Here is a 20,050-nt window from a genome sequence, read left to right on the forward strand (position 1 = left end):
ATCAAAAAAAAAAAAGGGGGGGCGCCTGAGTGGCTCAGTTGGTTAAGTGACTGCCTTCGGCTCAGGTCATGATCCTGGAGCCCCGGGATCGAGTCCCGCATCGGGCTCCCTGCTCAGCGGGGAGTCTGCTTCTCCCTCTGACCCTTCTACCTCTCATGCTCTCTGTCTCTCATTCTTTCTCTCTCAAATAAATAAATAAAATCTTAAAAAAAAAGGGGGGGCTGGTCAGCTGGGGAGTGGCCTGGAGCACCGACGGTAAGGCTATAAAAGCTCACTGGAATCCATCGGAAATATGGTGCCAGCTAATGGAGGTTTCCCAATACAACTCCTCATTGAACTGGAAATGAAAACTTGTTCTGTTCCTACCAAAGTAAACGACACCCTCATGAAGAAATAAATACTCCTTGTTGTTATCCACCGATGCTGAGCATTCTGTTTTATGTGAAAGTGCCACCAATCCTGACACCACCCAGTTGAGTGTTGTTTGACATCAGCAGCTGCAGGAAGAGAAAAACTAGGAAATTGAATTTGTAGTTTTGGTTACTGGGAATGACCATTGTTGGGTTATCTGGTTTGGAAAACTGTGTGTAATAAATGCATATAAAATTTAATTTTGAAAATAAGAAATAATGAAATAAAAAATTAATAAAAATCAGTTTCTCTCTAACCCCACCAAATAAATATTGAGCAAATATTTAAATAGCACTAGATTAAAGGGGAGACCAAACTATTGGCCTTTTAAAAATTTTTGATTGCAACTGAGCAAGTAAATAATTCAATTTCAAGTGGGATATTTTATACCCCACTGAGTTCTCCAATATAGCTGTTATCAGAGAGTTTTCCTTTGGAGGGGGTCTTGGAACATGGGAGCTACCAATGATAAAGCCCACCGTGAGGGAAGCACTCTACTAGGTGTTAGGGTTTCAGTAGTCAGTAGGATACAGATTTGGCTCCAGAAGCTTATATTGCACAATTATTAGATTTTAAGTGGTATACATGATTCACAGTTGACATAGGGGTCCTAAGAGCAGAAGAGCTTCTCTAAGAAAATAATATTTGTGTTCCAAAGTGAAGATGAAGAGAAATTTATCAGGTAAAGGACAAGGGGAAAGAAGAAAAAATAGCTTCTGTGAACCTCCTGGAGAGAGAAAAACACAATGAATTGGAGGCAGTGAGGACAGGCAGCTGGAGTGTAGTAAGGGAGTAGCACAGGGTGAGATAGTTGAGGCAGGGCCAAATCAGGGTCTTTTGGGCCATGTCAGTGATTTTATTTGTATCCTAAACACCACTGAGAGATCTCAATCTCTCAGTAATACAATCAAAACTTGTATTTTAAAAAAATCTTTCTGCCTATTGTGTGAAGAATAGATGAGGTCAGTGAGGATGGGCACAAAAGTAGATGTAAGTCCTCAGATTTGAAGATACTAGAATATTCTATCTAGCAAAGGGATGTGGTGGTCTGCACTCAGGTGATAGCAAAAGAAGTAGGCAGGCTCAAAATATTTTTGACTGGTAGTACCAGTCAAGAAACACTGGAGTGGGCAAGGTTGGGAGTAGAAGGGACAAGTTATGATTTCCATTTGGACATGTGGGGTTTATTCCGATGACTCTCAAGAGGAGGTGATTTTTTCTATATGTCTGAATGTCAGAAGAGCCATCAGGGGTGGTAACTAAAGCCAAGAGAGTAGAAGAGGGCCTCGGATCAAACATGGAGAACTTTCTACACAATGAATGCCTGATTAATGAACAGCCTCTTAAAAATTAAGTAGAGGAGAATGACCCAGAAGGGGAAAGGAAAGGAACAGCAGGACTTAGGAGAAAGGGGTGCTTTGTTACGGAAAGAAACTATAGGAAGAGAGATTTGAAAAAAAAGGACTGAAGTGCATAAAACCTGTCACTGGCTAGATTCAGAAATGGGAAGATCAGTAAATATAGGAGTGCTGACAATACTGACTCCATCTTTGGCCCTCCTTGTTCATGTTTACTCGATGACCACTCTTGGGGCTACGTGTTCTGGACCCCCTTGGAGATTAAGTGACTATATGAGGGTTTTAGTTGCTTCACATCCTTGTCGACACTTGGTATTGTCAATCATTTTGATTTTAGTCATTGTATGTGAAAGTATCTGTGGATTTAATTTGCATTTCTCTGATCACTAATGATTGAGCATCTTTTTACATGTTTATTGGCCATTTATATGCCTTCTTTGGAAATGTTTCAGTCCAAATCTTTAGTCTATTTTTTATTGGGTTGTTTGTCTTCTTATGATGAGTTGTATTTTTCCTACTGAGTCATTATTAAGATTTCTTTATATGTTCTAGATACAAGTGCTTTATCAGATATGTGTTTTTACAAATATTTTCACCCAGTCTATGGCTCACTTGCTTTTCATTTTCTTGAGTATTTTTTTAAAACAGCAGAAGTATTTTATTTGATGACACCCAATTCACCAATTTTTTTTTTTTATAGTTTGTGAGAAATCTTTGCTTAACCCAAGGAAGGTTACATGTTGAATTGTGTCCTCTCAAATTAATGTGTTGGAGTCCTAACCTCCAGTACCTAATAATGTAACTGTATTTGGAGACAGGCTTTTTACAGAGGTAAAGAAGTTAAAATGAGTTTATTAGAATGGGTCCTAGTCCAATATGACTGGTGTCCTTATAAAAAGAGGAAATTCGAGGAAAGACACAAACACACAGGGAGAATGCCCATGACCATAAGCCAAAGATTGGGGTGATGCATTCAGAAACCAAGGAATGCCAAGAATGCTGGCAAAGCACTAAGAAAGAGGCATTGGATAAATTCTTCCTCACAGTCCTCAGAAGGCACTCACCTTGCTGACACCTTGATCTCAGACTTTTAGCCTCTAGAACTATGAGATAATACAATTCTGTTGCTTCACCTTTTCAGTTTGTGATACTTTGTTACAGAAGCCTTAGCAAACTAATATAATCACTAAGATTTTTCTATTTTTTTTTTCTCTAGAAGTGTTGTACCACTTTTGTAAGATCAATTCATCAGAGGTATGAAACAGAGTTCATGAAATCAAAATGATTTCAAAATGAGTTTAAGGAGCTGGGTGATGCTGGTAGCAATGAAGTTTTTATTGGAATAAACAAATTCTGCCTTGTGTCTGGCAAGCAGAGAGAAGATTTCATCTTCGTGTAAACTAATTTCATTGAACTAAGAAACCATAAAAGTTTGGGATCTGTCTCACTATAATTTAATGAATTAGAAATATAATTTTGGGGGGGGTGCCTGGCTCTCTCAGTCGGTGGAGCCCCATGTTGTGTGTACAGTACTTAAAAATAAAATCTTAAAAAAAAAGAAATATAATTTTTTTGGCTCAGAAGCTGCAGATTGCTGAACCATCATTCTTTTCTTGCATTCTGAGGAAATTCACTGCTTCTTCGTAGGTAATGTTCAAATAGAAAATTTTGGAATTAAGGAGTAAAGTGTCGAGCTGGATATTTAGTAGCTAAGACAGTCAATGAGGCTTGCGTTAGATTTTTAGCAGAGGCCACTGGCTGAATTGCGTCTCAGGTCTCAGCAGTATTTGCTTATCATCCTTTATTCAAACAATCTTCTTAAAAACATAGGGAGTTCGGGAAATTCAGCTAGGAACCACAGAGGGCTCACTACACACTCAGCACTGTCAGGATAAGAAGTCATACAATGAAGACCTAGTGCTTATGAAATCTGTAGTGCCCTCGATTCCGGCCACCGTGTCCACTCCAAGACATCACTCCTGTGTTACCCTGGCTTTTATGGCAGTCCTAGGGGAATGATTGTCCATGTTGGGACTCTCAATGAAGAATTAGAAGCATGTTAATTCAGAAAATGCCAATTTATCATGAAAGGTGTTTCAGCATTCCAAAAAAAAAAAAAAAAAGCATGATATGCGCTGAGAATGGTGATCTCATTTCTGTGAGTTAAATAAAAGGGGGTATCATAATTATGTTTTACAAATGAGGATTGAATTAGAGAGAAGCTAGAAATACATACCAGATTATCAATATTATTGATGTTACAATAGCCAAACTGTGGAAGGAGCCGAGATGTCCTTCAACAGATGAATGGATAAAGAAGATGCGGTCCATATATACAATGGAATATTACTCAGCCATCAGAAAGGATGAATACCCACCATTCACATCAACATGGATGAAACTCGAGGCTATTATGCTAAGTGAAATAAGTCAATCAGAGAAAGACAATTATATGGTTTCACTCATATGTGGAATATAAGAAACAGCACAGAGGATATAGGGGAAGGGAGTGAAAACTGAACGGGAAGAAATCAGAGAGGGAGACAAACCATGAGAGACTCTTAATTCTGGGAAACAAACAGGATTGCAGAAGGGGAGGTGGGTGGGGGGATGGGGTAACTGGGTGATGGGCATTAAGGAGGGCATGTGATGTGATGAGCACTGGGTGTTATACGCAACTAATGAATCAATGAACACTACATCAAAAACTAATGATGTACTACATGTTGGCTAATTGAGTTTAAATAAAAAAATATTATCAGTGTTAGCAATATTTAACCAATGCTTTCAATTAAAGCTGTGTGTGTGTGTGTGTGTGTGTGTATATGTGTTTGGCTGATCACAAGTATCTTTTTTATCACAGAATCTTTGTTCATGGGGTTGTACAGAAGATTATTGTTCAGGAAATTTCCAATCCCTCTGTTCCTCCAACCTCTGTGGGTGCTGTGCCTACCCTCCTCACCCTGCTGGACTTTGCACTTAGCCACCTGGATTGCTTTAGCTGCTGAGATGTCAATAGATGGGAGCTAAGGCTTGAAATGTGCTTGCACATTTGGACTTGCTCTCCTGAGCTCCTGCCTTTAACCATGAGAAGGACATGTGCTGGATACCGCTAATCTAAGAAAGATGAGAGACACGGAGCAGGCCTGGACCTAGGCTGCAGCTAGGAGTCAGGCCCAGCTAAGCCCAACCCCTATCAGGTGAGCCCACAGATGTGTGAGGGAGCAACGTATTGCTGCAAGCCCCTGAGATTTCCAGCTTATTTGTTAAGCATCATTATTTTGGTTAATTAAATTAATGCATACTTTTGTAGAGAGCCAAATAGCTATGGGTAGCAGTTAACACACAGTGCTTATGTATCTACATGGATTGGAAGCAGAACCAGAATGGAGGCTGAATGATTTGAAGAAATGGCACAGGACTGGAAATGACAAGACCTGGGTTGTATTGGTTTCCTACCTTTAATAATAATAGTGTATCCTTGTGAAGTGCTGACTATGTGGCAGGTATATTTTCTAGCAGTTTTATTAACTCATTTATTTATTAACAACTCTACGAGGTAAGTTGAGTATTATTCTCACCTTGGAGATGAAGAAACGGAGGCAGATGAAGAAACTCAGCAGAGCTCACAGCTAGTAAGCGGTTGAACCGAGATTGGGACCTACACAGGCTGGGTAATGGGTGCTGTCCTGTGCTACCCAGACACTTTGTTCACGACTGAGGCACCCGTTTACCCAGCTGCTGGGAGTGTTGGCTCCTGAGGGCTCTCAGCTGAGTCTCTCTCTGCAAATTGCCCTTGACTAAAGGGAGCCGCCTTGCCCAACGTTATATACTTTCTGGAGGGTAGCATATCCAGTGTCTGGTCAATATGTGGCCAAAAGCCTGGTCAAAACCCCTTTGCCAGGGCATCTGAGTGACTCAGTGGGTTGAGCGTCTGGCTCTTGATTTCGGCTCACGTCAGGATCTCAGGGTCCTGGGATCAAGACCTGTGGAGGGCTCTGCACCTAGTAGGGAGTCTGTTTGAGATTCTTTCTCTCTCCCCCTCTCCCTCTGCCCCTCCCCACCCTCACATGTGCACGCTCTCTCTCAAAATAAATAAATAAAATCTTTAAAACAAAACAAAACAAAAAACCCCTTTGCCTTCATTAGGGGCAACTTGAAGTCCCTTTCCAAACCAAGAGCCCTCTGTAAGATGATTAAACCTTCGTAACTACTTTATTGCTTCTGCCCAATCCTGCTTCCCTCATTTCCTTATAGACTCCGGTTTTGAAAATGCTCCCCAACAAACCTGCATACAAATATCCATCCCCGAGTCTAGTTCCAAGGAACTCCATCTGAGAGAGCAGGATTCCAGAGTCTGAGTTCTCAGCCACTGCCTGACACCACAAGTCCCCACACTGAACTTCAGGACAAAGGGGGGACCATAATACCCATCTCATTGACAGGATTAAAAGTGGTAGTATTTTACATCTATTTTCACTTTGGAAGGTGGCTAGCTCTCTTCTGCCCCACCCTTTCCCACTGCAGGGAGCTCTTTCTACTAAGGTCAGCAGTGACTTTTAATAGCAAAACCCAGCTGATATTGTTTATACGGGATTCTGCTGAATTTGATTCTATCATCACTTCTGAACTTGGCCTTTTGATGATTGTTTTCCACAGGATTCCAACTCTCCTTCCCTTGTTCAACTATCACCTATATAATCTTGACTTCCTACCCCAACTTCCTCCCCAGGCTTTGGAACTGACCCATAAGCAGCTGGCTATGCATTGCCACTTGTCTCCCAACTTCCTCAAACTCACCATTTTCAAAATGGAAGTCAGCATTTTCTCTGGAGAACCTGCTCCTCCTTCTGTATTAAGCTTTCATTGGTGACACCATCTTTCCAGGCCGCCATTCACACACAAGGATATCTTTCTTGAATAGTTCCTCTCCTCATCCCTATGCCAAATCAACAAGTAGGGCTCATTTGATCCATGTCTCACGAACTTCTCCAATATGTCCTTCATCTCCATTCCTTCAGTCACTGCCCTCCTTGAGACCCTCATCATCTCTCATCCAAACAGTTGCAATAGCTTCCTGAGTGGCCTTTTTGCTTCCAGCCTTGCTTTCTCAAAGTTATCATCCGAACCACAGCCCACATGATCTGCCTAAAAGGAAAGTCTCATTCTGCATTCTTCTGATTAAAACTCTTTAGCAGCCCCCATTGTCTACAGGATAATGTCAATCTTCTTATAATAAAAAGCTCTTCCTAATCTGACCGTACAGATCAGATTGTCTTGGCTAAGATGTGGGCTTTAAAATCAGACAGTTGGATTAGATTCCCGGCTCTCCGGCTTATCAGTGGTGTGGCCTTGGGTAATACACTTCACCTCTCCAACAGAATAGAGATATAAGAAAGGTTTCTACCTGAGGCAGGTACTCACCAACTTTTCACACTCCCTTATGCTTTCCAGCCTTTCTGGAAATGAGGTTGGGGCCATTGACAGTCGACAGGGAATGGAATTGATGTGAGGCCCGTGGCCCTCCATCTTGCTCTGACAACCCGGTAGGCCACATGTTCAAGGGGGGCATAGTTAGTGCGGCCAATTCCTTCTTTACCAGTCAGCCCACTCCACTGGACTGTGAGCTCCCCGAGGATGCACAGGAATTTACTGTGGCACCTCCAGTGCTAAGCCGTGCTTCATTCACATCAGGTGGTCAACAAATGTTTGCTGAATAAATCGACAACCACTTTGGACTTTGGAAAATGGAGTATCCTTTTCTTTAAAATATACAGAATAGAGTTATAGCCTTGTATTAATTTGCTAGGACTGCCATAAGAAAATACCACAGTCTGGGTGGCTTCAACAACATAAATTAATTTTCTCGCAGTTTTGGAGGCCAGAAGTACAGGATCAAGATGTTGGCAGGTATTCTTCTGGGGCCTCTCTCCTTGGCTTACAGATAGCCACCTTCTCGCTGTGTCCTCATAAGGTCTTTTCACTGCATGTGCAAGCGTCTGGTGTCTCCCTGTATGTCCGAATCTATTCTTTTTATAAGGATGCTGGTCCTATTGGATTGGAGCACACCCAACTGACCTCATTTTAATTTAATTAGCTTTTTATTATTTATTTATTTTAAAGATTTTATTTACTTATTTGAGAGAGAGAGAACAAGCAGTGAGAGAGGCAGAGGGAGAGAGAGAGAGAGAGATGCAGACTCCCCACTGAGCAGGGAGCCCGATGTGGGGCTCAATCCCTGGACCCTAGTATCATGACCTGAGGTGAAGGAAGATGCTTAACCAACTGAGCCATCCAGAGGCCCTTCAATTACCTTTTTAAAGACCTTATCTCCAAAAATAGTTACAATCTGAGGTAGTGGGGTTAGGATATCCACACCTGAATTATGGGGGACACAATTCAGCCCATATCAGCCCTCATCTGGAGACCACCCTGGGTTGACTCCAACAGACTAGAGGGTCTTTTCCTCTTAGGAGAAAATATCTTGTACTAAGAATGACCAGGACAGGAGAAAGTAACATCTGTAGTGGTATGGCATGATAGCAGCCCCTGCTTACCGTCCACTCACTATGTGCATGGTCTTCTGCCAGGTTCTGTAAGTGCATTGTCTCTTTCAATCTCAAAATTGAGGTACAGGAAGATAAAGGAAATTGTTTTAGTATATATAGCTGGTAAGTGGTCAAGCTGGGATTTTAGGATTTGAACCTGTGTATATTGCCCTCCTCCCCATCTCAGTGAGTCATTGCAAGTGCCCTGTGAGAGACTATATGTTTTTTTTAAAACTGATAATAAAATAGTGAGCATTTATACAATGCTTTCTACATGATAGGTCCTCTTTTAGGTATTTCATATAAGCTAACATGTAATCTTCATAACAGTGCCATGAAGTAGGTATTGTGTTATCATTGTCCCACTGCCGGAAATCACCAGCAGGGAGGTGGCAGGGGAAGAGTTGAGCCCAGGCAGATCCGGCTGCCACACCAAGCTGCCTTTCAGGATGGGAGTTAAGTAATTTGGCCAAGGGCATGCCAGGTAGAAGGGAAACACTGGGATTTGAATCTGCGTCTGTCTACAGACCCCACACTCCCTTCTTTACTCTGTGTCACTATCTCTGCCTGCACCTTACCTGCTTTGTGTTTTCCTCCCCATGCGTGGTGATATGAACAGGTTTCCCAACTCTAATGCTGAAGAAACAAGGGTTGGAGAAAATTCTCCTTTGTAATGTGATTGGAGTAAACTCTGTTTTCCCTGAGACTGATTAGCTGTATCTTTAAAATTTCTAAACACAAATATCTTCTCCCATTCCGTAGGCTCCCTTTTAGTTTTGTTGATTATTTTCTTTGCTGTGCAGAAGCTTTTTATCTTGATGAAGTCCCAAGAGTTTACTCTTGCTTTTGTTTTCCTTGCCTCCGGAGACATTTCTAGTACGGCTGAGGTCAAAGAGGTTGCTGCCTATGTTCCCTTCTTAGATTTTGATGGTTTCCTGTCTCACATGTAGGTCTTTCATCCATTTTGAATTTATTTTTGTGTATGGCGTAAGAAAGTGGTCCAGGTTCATTCTTCTGCATGTTGCTGTCCAGTTGTCCCAACACCATTTGTTGAAGAGACTTATTTCCATTGGATATTCTTTCCTGCTTTGCTGAAGATCAGTTGACCTTAGAGTTGTGGGTCCATTTCCCGGTTCTCTATTCTGTTCCATTGATCTCATCTTCAAACAATCAGAGTGATTAAATTTGAAGGGGCTGGGAGTCTTCAGCAGGTTGGCAGTTGTGTGCAGATTGTTTGGCTCTTTTACATTTATCAAAGTTATGTGTGTCACCAGGCCTCTCAGAGTCTTTGCACAATTTAAAATACAAACTAGAAAAAGTTTGCGGACATAGTGTGACAGGTTCACAAGAAAAACCCCAGAGGGAATTATTGATCAGTGAGTTCATTCGAACCTGGCTGAAGCTTCCTGTCTTTCCACAGACTTGTTCCGTGGTCTCTCCTTGGGTTTCGGTGGAGCTCTTCGCTACTTGGCAAAGTTTGGTGTTATTTGGAAACTTCTAAGACTTCACTGTGATTTTCTTCCTGAAGCTCATATGTTGAAAGGATTTATGAATCCTGATGATTCATAAATTAGAGTGTCGAGTTCAGTGTATTAGTAAAACTTTGATCTTGAATTAAAGATGACTTCTTTCCTGCCTCCCCTCCCAGCCTGTAACCTGCACTCCTGGGAGGGTGAGGCAGTTAATTTCATTCCCCAGAACATGGGAGGAACCAGGGAAAAGAGAGCAGGAAGTTCTTACTTAAATGAAGATGGTTTTTGCACTCTCTGGCCCTGGAAGATGTCTATAACTGATTCCTGTGCGCACCTTCATGCTTTGTTTGGTACACCCTCTGATTATAAACCTTTTGACATGGGTGATGCATTCTATTTCTTATCTACAATTCTCTCCTTAGCCCCCATTTTTCTGACGTCTATTCTGCACAGATTTCTACTGTTGGATTCCCCCTCTTGGGCAGTAGTCGAAATGACTTCAAGTTGCCCTTCTCTGGTCCACATCTGGTCCATAGGAAGCAATCGTACATCCCTTGCTTTGACAAATTTGGAGGCATCAGGCTCCTTCTGATGTAGCCCTCTATTCTTCTTTGCAGGCCACTTTTGCTGTTCCTCTGTGAGTCAGGCACAGTCCTCTGGGTCCCCATAACTTCAAGGAACACAAGAAAGGTTCTCCAGGTGGTCCTGCTGAAGGTTTCAGCCCTAGGGTTGAGCTCACCTACACTTCCCCAATAAGGTGAGAGTCACAGCATACTGTTTTCTCCAAAGAAATATATTGCAGGTCCCCTCTGTATCAACACACTCTCAATTCTTTGAAATTGTCACATTATGATGGTCTTACACTCAGAATTTGGTATTCATTGTATCTTCATGCCTCTGTTGAAAATTAGGTCAATTCTCCTGTAGAATGTCCCCCAGTTTGGATTTTGGAGTTGTTTCCTTCCATTTAGAATTCAGGTTAAATATATATATATATTTTAAAGATTTTATTTATTTATTTATTTTAGAGAGAGAGACAGAGACAGAGAGCCCCAGCAGGGGAGGGGGGGGGAGAGGGGAGAGCAGAGGGAGAAGGACAAACAGACTCTGTGCTGAGTGTGGAGCCCAACATGGGGTTTGATCCCCCGACCCTGAGATCATGACCTGAGCCAAAATCAAGAGTTGGACGCTTAACTGACTGAGCCACTCAGGCACCCCATGGGTTAAATATTTTTAAACAAGAATGCTGTACAGGTGATGTGTGCTTCCTATGCTGTTACATCAAGAAGCACTTACTGTCAGTTTGTTCCATTATTGGCAATTCTACATTTGATTACTTCATGAAGATGGTGCCTGAAAGATCTCTTCATAGTAAGTATACTCTTTATCCTTTGAAAGTAATAGTAATAAGAAATTTATATGTAATCATCTGTGAAATGATACTTGGAGACCACGTGAATATCTTATTCTACAAAATGGTTTTAGCATTGATTGATGATCCTAGCCTAAATTATGATTACGTTGGAGATTGCAAAGTGGTGGTTTTTGAATTCTATCATTTTACATTTTTTTAGCAACTGTTATTCTGTAAAAAAGTCTGTAAAAAAGTGGATGTCTTTTCACACCACCCCATTCTTTTCGTAGACATGTGGGTTCTTTTTATTTATTTTATTTTTTACAGTTCGGTGAATTAATTGGGCAAATGAGAACCCTTTTAAAGTGGCTATTATGCCCTTTTAACATGTCTTCATCGATATTTAAGCATTTTCTTGCTTTTTAGTATACAATATGCAAGACTCAGTTTCTACTTTCAGTGGACCAATCTTGCAATTAGCCATTTGTCCAAGGAGATTTGATTCCTTTTAGTGGGAATGGCATTTAGAAATCAAGATCTGGGGGAGCCTGTGGTTTAGTTGGTTGAGTGCCCAACTTGGTTCCGGTCGTGATCTCAGGGTCATGAGTTCAAGCCCCTGTTGGGCTTGTTGAGCCTAGTTAAAAAAAAACAAAACAAAGAATTCAAGATCTGGGTACTACTTGTACTCATTGTACTCATCTGGGTACTATTTGTACTCATTAGACCCTTTCAGTGGACAGAGCTAGAATCTACGTATTTTTAAAAATGACCAATTCAGAATCACTGAATTGTTCACACCTACAACCACGTGGATGAATTTCAAAAACATTACAGAGTAAAATAAGCTTTAAAAAAGTGGCCCATAGAGCAGAACCAGAAGCCTGGAGTCTCGACTGGCTCAACTGAGCTCCATGTAGATCAGCTGAACTACAGCCCACCTTCAGATCTGTGAGGAATGAAAAGGTGGTTTTAGTAAGCCACTGGGATTTTGGGATTGTTTGTTTACAGCATTATTTTAGCCCCAAACTGACAAATAACACAGAAAGCCAAGAGCGTGTGTGGGCTTGGAAGTCAAGAAAGGGCTTCAAACACTGCTGTTAAATCTATTACATGGTAGAGTGGGAGTTGACATTGAATTTAGCTGCATGGAGTTATTGGTGAACTTAATAAGAACAGTATCAGGGGACTGGGGATGCATGGATGGCAAGTCAGATTAGAGCAGGTTTAAGAGAGAATAGGCTACGAGGAATTGGAGACAGTTTAGAAAAATCTTTTTAGGAGCTTTGGTGGAGAAAAAAAAAATAGCTGACAGGGGAAGTGGAGCCCAAAGTTTTGTTTCGAGGATGGGAGAAATAGCAGCATGTTTGTGTGCTGATGGGTCAGCACCAAAGAGAGTAAAAAATGGTGGTGATGATGTTAGGGATGAAGGGGGAGTTGTTGGCTGGTGTCCCAGCACGGGCAGGGGTGCATCTAGTGCTCCATGGGCTTCTGAAGGGCAGAGTCGAAGGGTCTCTGTTGATGCCAGCATCTCGCTCAGTGCCGAGATCGCCATTAACTAGAGTTGACTTTACTGGAGTTGAACGTCTGTTCAAGAGGACTGGTGAAGTTGGTGTGGTACCAACTTGGCCGAGGCGGATCCCCGCCTGACGGCTCCTGCTCAGAACCTCATGTCGGCCTCCTGCCTGATAAATACTCTGGTCGGCCCTTTCCTCCTTAATCCACACCCCTCCATTTGGATAGCACCCATGAAAAAGTGGCAAATTTCATGCACCTAGGGAAAAAAAAGAACGTTGGGCCAGCCACTGCAGCTTCTAATCCATTAAATTGTGATGGAACACATGCCAAACTGTTAAGATTCTTTAGTTCAACCAGATTTATTGCCCTCAAAATGGAATTCTTACCTCTCTGTAGATCTTTTTTTCCCCAATGAAAACTTTACTACACGTCATCTAGCTCCCTAAAGACAATCTGAAATCACCGTGACCTGTAACTGGTGTTTCCTACATACTCCGCCATAGCAATCCTACGAAAGCTGCATAGTATCTTTCATGCCCTCAAGCACCGACAGAGATGTCTGGGAGGCTTGCCAAGTGCACAGTGCTGGCTACCAACTGCTAAGAATGGGGTGCTGTAACTTCCTTCCTTCATATCGTCCTTCAAGTCAGAGTCCCAGGAGGCATGTAACACATTGACCTGACAATACTGCATCCAATCTAATGGCATCAGACAAAAATGACAAACATATGGGTGAGTGTTCCCAGATGAAGGAGGATTGCCAGATTTACAACAAACAAACAAATGAAAAGCAGAACACGCCATTAAATTTGAATTTCAGATGAAGAAGGATCATTTTTTAGTATACGTATGCCCCAAATATTACATCTTTTTTTGAGAATCACATGAGCTTCTTCTTGGTAGCATTCCCCAGTTGGCTTACGCCTGGAGGATTTGCCCACTTTGAAATATCTCACTCCTTCAAGAATAGATAGATGCTCTGCCTCAGTAGCAGCCAAGCTTTTGTATTTTTGGAATTAAAGGCTGAGAAATGGAATTAAATTCCCAGGTTGCCCGTGTAGAGAGAGGTTTAAACCAAAGCTGAAGTGAAACCAAGCATAAATAGAGGTCCTCCCCTCCCTCTCCCTAGTTGCCTTTTAAAATGCAAGTCTCTGGGCGCCTGGGTGGCTCAGTCGGTTAAGTGACTGCCTTCGGCTCAGGTCATGATCCTGGAGTCCCTGGATCGAGTCCCGCATCGGGCTCCCTGCTTGGCGGGGAGTCTGCTTCTCCCTCTGACCCTCCCCCCTCTCATGTGCTTGCTCTCTCTCATTCTCTCTCTCTCAAATAAATAAATAAAATCTTAAAAAAAAAATAAAATGCAAGTCTCTTGGCACCAGAGTTATTAGCATATGTCCCCAAATGTGCCACCCTGATTTTGGAGAAGACAATGTCACTGGGTATGCCCTTGCTGATGTGAAAGCAAGGCCTCCACCACTCTTTGCTCTTGTAGTGGCACCAGCATTATCCCACCAGACAGGTTCTGCCAGTGCAGTTGTCCAGGTGGGAGATTGAGCGAAAAGTGAAGAGAAGATGGTGAGTCTTTCTTTTATTGGATAGATCCAAAATAATTTTCACTCCTTCTTGGCTGGTAGATTCATCAAGGGTAGTTTTTCTCCTAACCAAAAAAAAAAAAAATGGGGGGGGCAGGGAAACCAAGCTTACTTACCAGAAAAAGGAGGAAAAGAAAGGGAAAAAAAAGATATAAGAAATAGGAAAAAAGTATTTAAGGGGAAAATAGTATTTAAGGTAACTCTTTATTTTACATTTGAGTTAAAGTGTGAGAAAAATAAGCCAACTAAATTCTAGTAGGACTTTAGTTTACATAAATTAGTTTATAATTGCTGTGTAATACTTCCTGATCCATACGTTCTATTTGTGATCAGTAAAATCATCATGCTGCATTAATCCACTTTTTTTTTCCTTCGAAGAACAAGGGATGCCGGACACTTAACATACCGATAACATAAGGCAGAGCACAAATTGCTATATTCACTTTTAAACATCATGTTTTGGGTCTTCAAGTAATTCAGTAAGGATATGGGTTTTTAATACATTTAAGAGAGAAGAAACACAGAAAGAGAAAACACGAGGGGAAAACCCAGTCCACATGAAAGTGGATTATTTCTTCTATCCTGATGTGTTGGACTCCACCCATGTTTACCCAGGCCTGTGCTTGATCTAGATTTAGTTCCATGGTTGCTCAAAGGTTTAAATCAATGAGAAATATTTTTAGGTTAGGAAATGAGAACCCATCTTTAACACTACAGGGTTGTGAAACCACACTCTTCACATACAAACAATTTAAATGATTAATATAATAATTATCACTATTATTTTCTATTATTTCCCAAATAATAGAAAACCAGTCACTATTATTTTGCAAAATACCATGCACAGCACAAGTTGTTGATTCTAAAGTGAAGAAACCTGGAATGTGTAATTTTCCTGCAGAGATAATCTTGTGTACTTGAAGAGACTAAGGACGCCTGCAGGGAATCCAGGTGATTTCTTTTAGAGTGCATCATTTCCTGCTGGCTTTGACCTGCAAGAAAGCTGTGCTTTTCAGCTGTTCTAAAAATGGTTTATAATGGAGTTGGTAAGAAAAATTTTTTTCCTTCCAATTTTTTTCTTGTGGTAAAATACACATGGCATAAAATTTATTATCATAACCATTTTTGTGTGTGTACTCGTATTAGGTACGTTCATATAGTTTTGCAATCATCATCTCCATCCATCTCCAGAATTCTTTCAGTCTTGCAAAACTAAAACTCTGTACCCATTTTTAAAAAGATTTATTTATTTATTTTAGAGAGAAAGAGCGCGCTCACCCTGCGTGTGTGTTGGAGTTGGGGGAGAGGCAGCAGGAGAGAATCTTCAAGCAGACTCCCCGTTGAGCTCGGAACCTGACTGGGGGGCTCCATCTCATGACCCAGGGGATCATGACCTGAGCTGAAACCAAGAATTGGATGCTCAACCAACTGGGCCACCCAGGTGCCCCTAAAACTCTGTACCCATTAAACAATAACTCCCATTTCCTCCTCTCTTCAGCCCCTTGAAACCACCATTTTACTTTCTGTATCTGTGAATTTGACTACTACAATGTTAATCTTAAAAAAATAAAACTGTCAAAAAAAAAAAAAAAAGAACTGCCAGTTTTTTTACCAGCAAAAATAGGTTTGTTTGGGAATAGCAGAGAATGACATGGGTAAGTCTGAGAACAAAGGAGAGGTATGCTCTTTTGTAGAGGAAAGGGGGAAACTGGGAAGGTTGTCATAAACAAAAAGTCCATTGGAGTAAACTAGGAGTTTAAACCTAGTGGCTTTTCATTGGCTGAGGTGTGATAATCTTTCATTGCCTGGGCTGTTGCCAGGGCACGAGGAAAACCTTTCTTTCTCTTACTGGGGTAGTAAAGTAGTAGCTAATGTAGTACTCTTTTGCAAGGTAGGTCTTTTCCTGTTGGGTCTGCAATTAGCAAGGAGTGGTAGGGAATGAGAGCCCCCCTCTGCTGACTTCCTAATTCCATTTTAAATGAGATTCTTTCATTAATTTTCATAGTAGTCACCTCATATGAATGGAACCATACAGTGTCTTTTTTGTGACTGGTTTATTTCACTTAATATAATGTCCTCAAGGTTCATCCATGTGTATCATGTGTCAGAATGTCCTTCCCTTTTAAGGGGGACTAATATTTCATTGTATGGATATATCACATTTTGCTTATCCATTCATCTAACATTTGGGTTGCTTCTATCTTTTAGTTCATATGAATAATGCTGCTATGAACATGGGTATACAAATATCTCTTTAAGACCCTGCTTTCAATTCTTTTGCGTCTATACCTAGAAGTGGAATTGCTTGATCATGTGGTAATTCTATTTTCAATTTTTTTGAGGAACTGCCATACTATAGCATACATACTATAGCAGCTGTGCCATTTTATATCCATTCCATCCAACGGTGCATAAAATTTCCAATTTCTTCACATCCTCACCAACAGTTCTTTCTTTCTTTCTTTCTTTCTTTTTAATAGCAGCCTTACTGATAGGTGTGAGGTGGTATCTCATTGTGGTTTTGATTTGCATTTCCCTAAAGGTCAATGATACGAGCATCTTTTCATGTGCTTATTGGCCATTTCTGTATCTTCTATGGAGAAATGCCTATTCAAGTCCTTTGCCCAATTTTGACTCAGGTTGTTTCTTTCTCTTGTTGAGTTTTAGGAGCTCTCTCTCTATTCTGGGTATTAATCCCTCATCAGCTATATGATTTCCAAATATTTTCTTCCATTCTGTGGGTTGTTCTTTTACTCTGTTGACAGTGCCTTTTGATGCACAAAGTGTTTTAATTTTTGTGAAGTCCAATATGCCTGTTTTTTTGGTCTTGTTGCTTGTGTCTTCAATGTCATATTCAAGAAATCATTGCCAAATCCAATGTTGTGAAAACTTTGCCCTAGAAAAACTTTTCATTATCATAGAAATCTAGAATAATTGCCTAACCAGCTCAACATCCAATTCAGTAACATCTCTTATTACATTACTGATCCAGTTACCTGGCCTAGACTGAAATAGCTCCATGACAAGATGCCTAATACTTTGTAAGGAAGATAGCATCACTGGTGACAGAAAGTCTAGGAAGACTAGAAAGTCTCTTTATTTTAAGCTGAATTTTTTATGTCTCTAGCATCTACTATTCAGTTTCAATTTGATACTCAGTCTATCTAGAGCAACACAAAATAAATTTTTTCAGCCATAGTAAATGTCTTCAAGTATCTGCTGAGCATTATCCTACTCCCAACTCCTAATTCGTATTATGTTGTTTTTAGATGAGTAGGTAAGAATATCTAGTAACTTTATGTGCAATACTAAAACCAGATTTCAGGTCATTTTAAAATTAATTTATAATATAATTTATGTTCTAGAAAACAGAAAAGCTTCAAATGTATCAGGAAAAAAATTTCTTTGAGCTTGTCATGTTGAAAAAATAATTAAAGCTCAATTTTACCACAGGCAGCCAGTCTATTAATGAGAATGAAATAATGTTCTTGCATTAAATTCAGCATCTTTATTTTCATCATTAATAAATATTCATTATGTGCCAACAATATATGGAGCCCTGCACAGATCATATAAAAGTAGAATTCCAGCTGAATATATTTTACATTAAATGAGATGCAGTAAGTATTGTTATAGAAAGCCTGCCATGCAAGAGCACTCTGTTACCATATTGCTTCTATAAGGCATATTAAATAAGAAAAGAGAAAAAAGTGCTGAAGGTTTGCAGCCTCTGTGGAAAACTAGGGCCAAGTACAGTGACTAGATTTAAATGTAGGTTTGGCAGCACTGCTGAGGTGCGTTGTAAGATCGTGGATTTAAAAATTTGGATAAATGGTGCTAAAACAAACCACTACTTCCTAAATCATCAAGACCACTCCCCATACCCTGCAGAAATTTCCTTAGAGATATGGTTATAACACCCGGGCACATTTTACTGAGCTGAACTTGAAGATTTAGAGAAGTCACAGTCCCAAGGTACAGTGTGATGTCAACAACGTGAGCTTCCTACGGCACCTCGCTGGCTCAGTTGGTAGAGTATGGGACTCTTAATCTCCGGGTCAAGAGTTCAAACCTCACATTGGGTATGAAGCCTACTTAAAATAAAACAAAATAAAAAATAAATTTAAAAAGTGTATTAATAAAACAACAACAATGTGAGCTTCCTGCCAAGCCCAGTGAGGTCTGTTTCTGGGTTATAATTGTGGTTACTGTCATTTTCTTGAAAGACCTGACCAGCATTATCTAATCTTAACAGAACAGTTTTGTTTTTTTTAACTGTTTGATGTTTTTATTTTTTTAATTTAATTTAATTTTATTATGTTACGTTAATCACCATACATTACATCATTAGTTTTTGATGTAGTGTTCCACGATTCACTGTTTGCGTATAACACCCAGTGCTCTTAAGTTTTTAATCTCATTTACCAGGCTTGACTAAGAAAACCCTGTAGTTGTTGTGTAAGTCTGAACTTTCTAGACACTGCCTTTCTCCTATCTGATAGATTTCCTCAGCTTTCTCAAATTGCTGTTCAAAAGAGAATAACCAGAAAATGCATGAAAGGTTAAAAAAAGCCAAGACTAAAGTCAATTCTAATGGGAGAGGGAGGGCAATGGGAGAACTATTTATTGAGCACCTACTGTATAACAGGTACTGTGCTAGATGTGCTAAACATTTTACATGCTTTGGTTGCATTTATGTGAACATTAACCATGGAAAACACCTACAGTTCCTATCCATGTTTACTAACTTTAAATTCAGTTATTAAAATTCCTGGAGTTTTATTTTCCAACAAATATCTTAAGAATGGATAACCTACTGCACATGGAAAAAGCATATTGGTTATCTTTTTTTTTTTTTCCCCCACATGCATATCTCTTTTATTGTTCAACTAGAAGAAGAGCTGATGCTGAACTCAATGGCCTTGGTACAACATCACCTTCCTGTTAAAGGCAACACTAAGGTTTCAGGAAGGAAAAAGGAAAGAGATTGTGATGCTCGGGTTAACAAACCTAAAGCATCCAGGAAAGCAGCTTCCTCCCCACAGGCACCCATATTTCCCTATGAACTCTATAGAATGAAAGTCATGTACATGCTTTGTATCATGAAGATTTACCTGGCTTTGCAAATACACATCTGGAGTCCTAGAGAGGATCTAGTTCATGTGCCCTAAAGCAGGGCTCAGAGTAATGTTGTGCCCAGAGGGTAGGGCCAATGGGTGTGCTGAAAAGGGACATCTGATTGTCCGGAAGCATTTGGACCTAAACAAGTATACCTTTAGGATAGGAAAGAGCTCAATATATTTGATTGGAAAGGCTATGCTTTAAGATACACAAGGGGCTTCTCTTTTTAGTCCAGTGACTCCCCAGATGAGAATGGGTGACTACTTTTGGAGCAGTGGCAGCTCCACTAGGGTCTGTAAGGATCAGCAGTATTTAAATTTGCTTTTTCATAGTTGCAAATTTTCATGATTTCTTTTACTCTACACTGCACCATTCATCTGCGGGAGGTTTTGCATGTGTATGGATGCTCAGACAGATTCTTTCCTGGGGACATCTCCGCAGCAGAAGGCTGGTGCCCACTGGACCAACTGCTACTCCCAATGACCAGCCTGTGCTTCCCCACCCTGGGCAGGACGCGCGCCCCTCCCTGACCCCCCCTCTAAATCCGACCTGAGCTTCAGGCCCCAGATCAATGCCACTTCCTCTCTGCACTATTCCTCCTCCTCCCGCTACAGGACTATGGCACGTCTCTGTGCTCTAGGCTCGTCAACTTTCCAGTTTGTAGAACAGGTGTTGCTGTTCT

This window comes from Neomonachus schauinslandi, chromosome 5 (genome assembly GCF_002201575.2).
Source record: "Neomonachus schauinslandi chromosome 5, ASM220157v2, whole genome shotgun sequence".
NCBI lineage: Eukaryota > Metazoa > Chordata > Mammalia > Carnivora > Phocidae > Neomonachus > Neomonachus schauinslandi.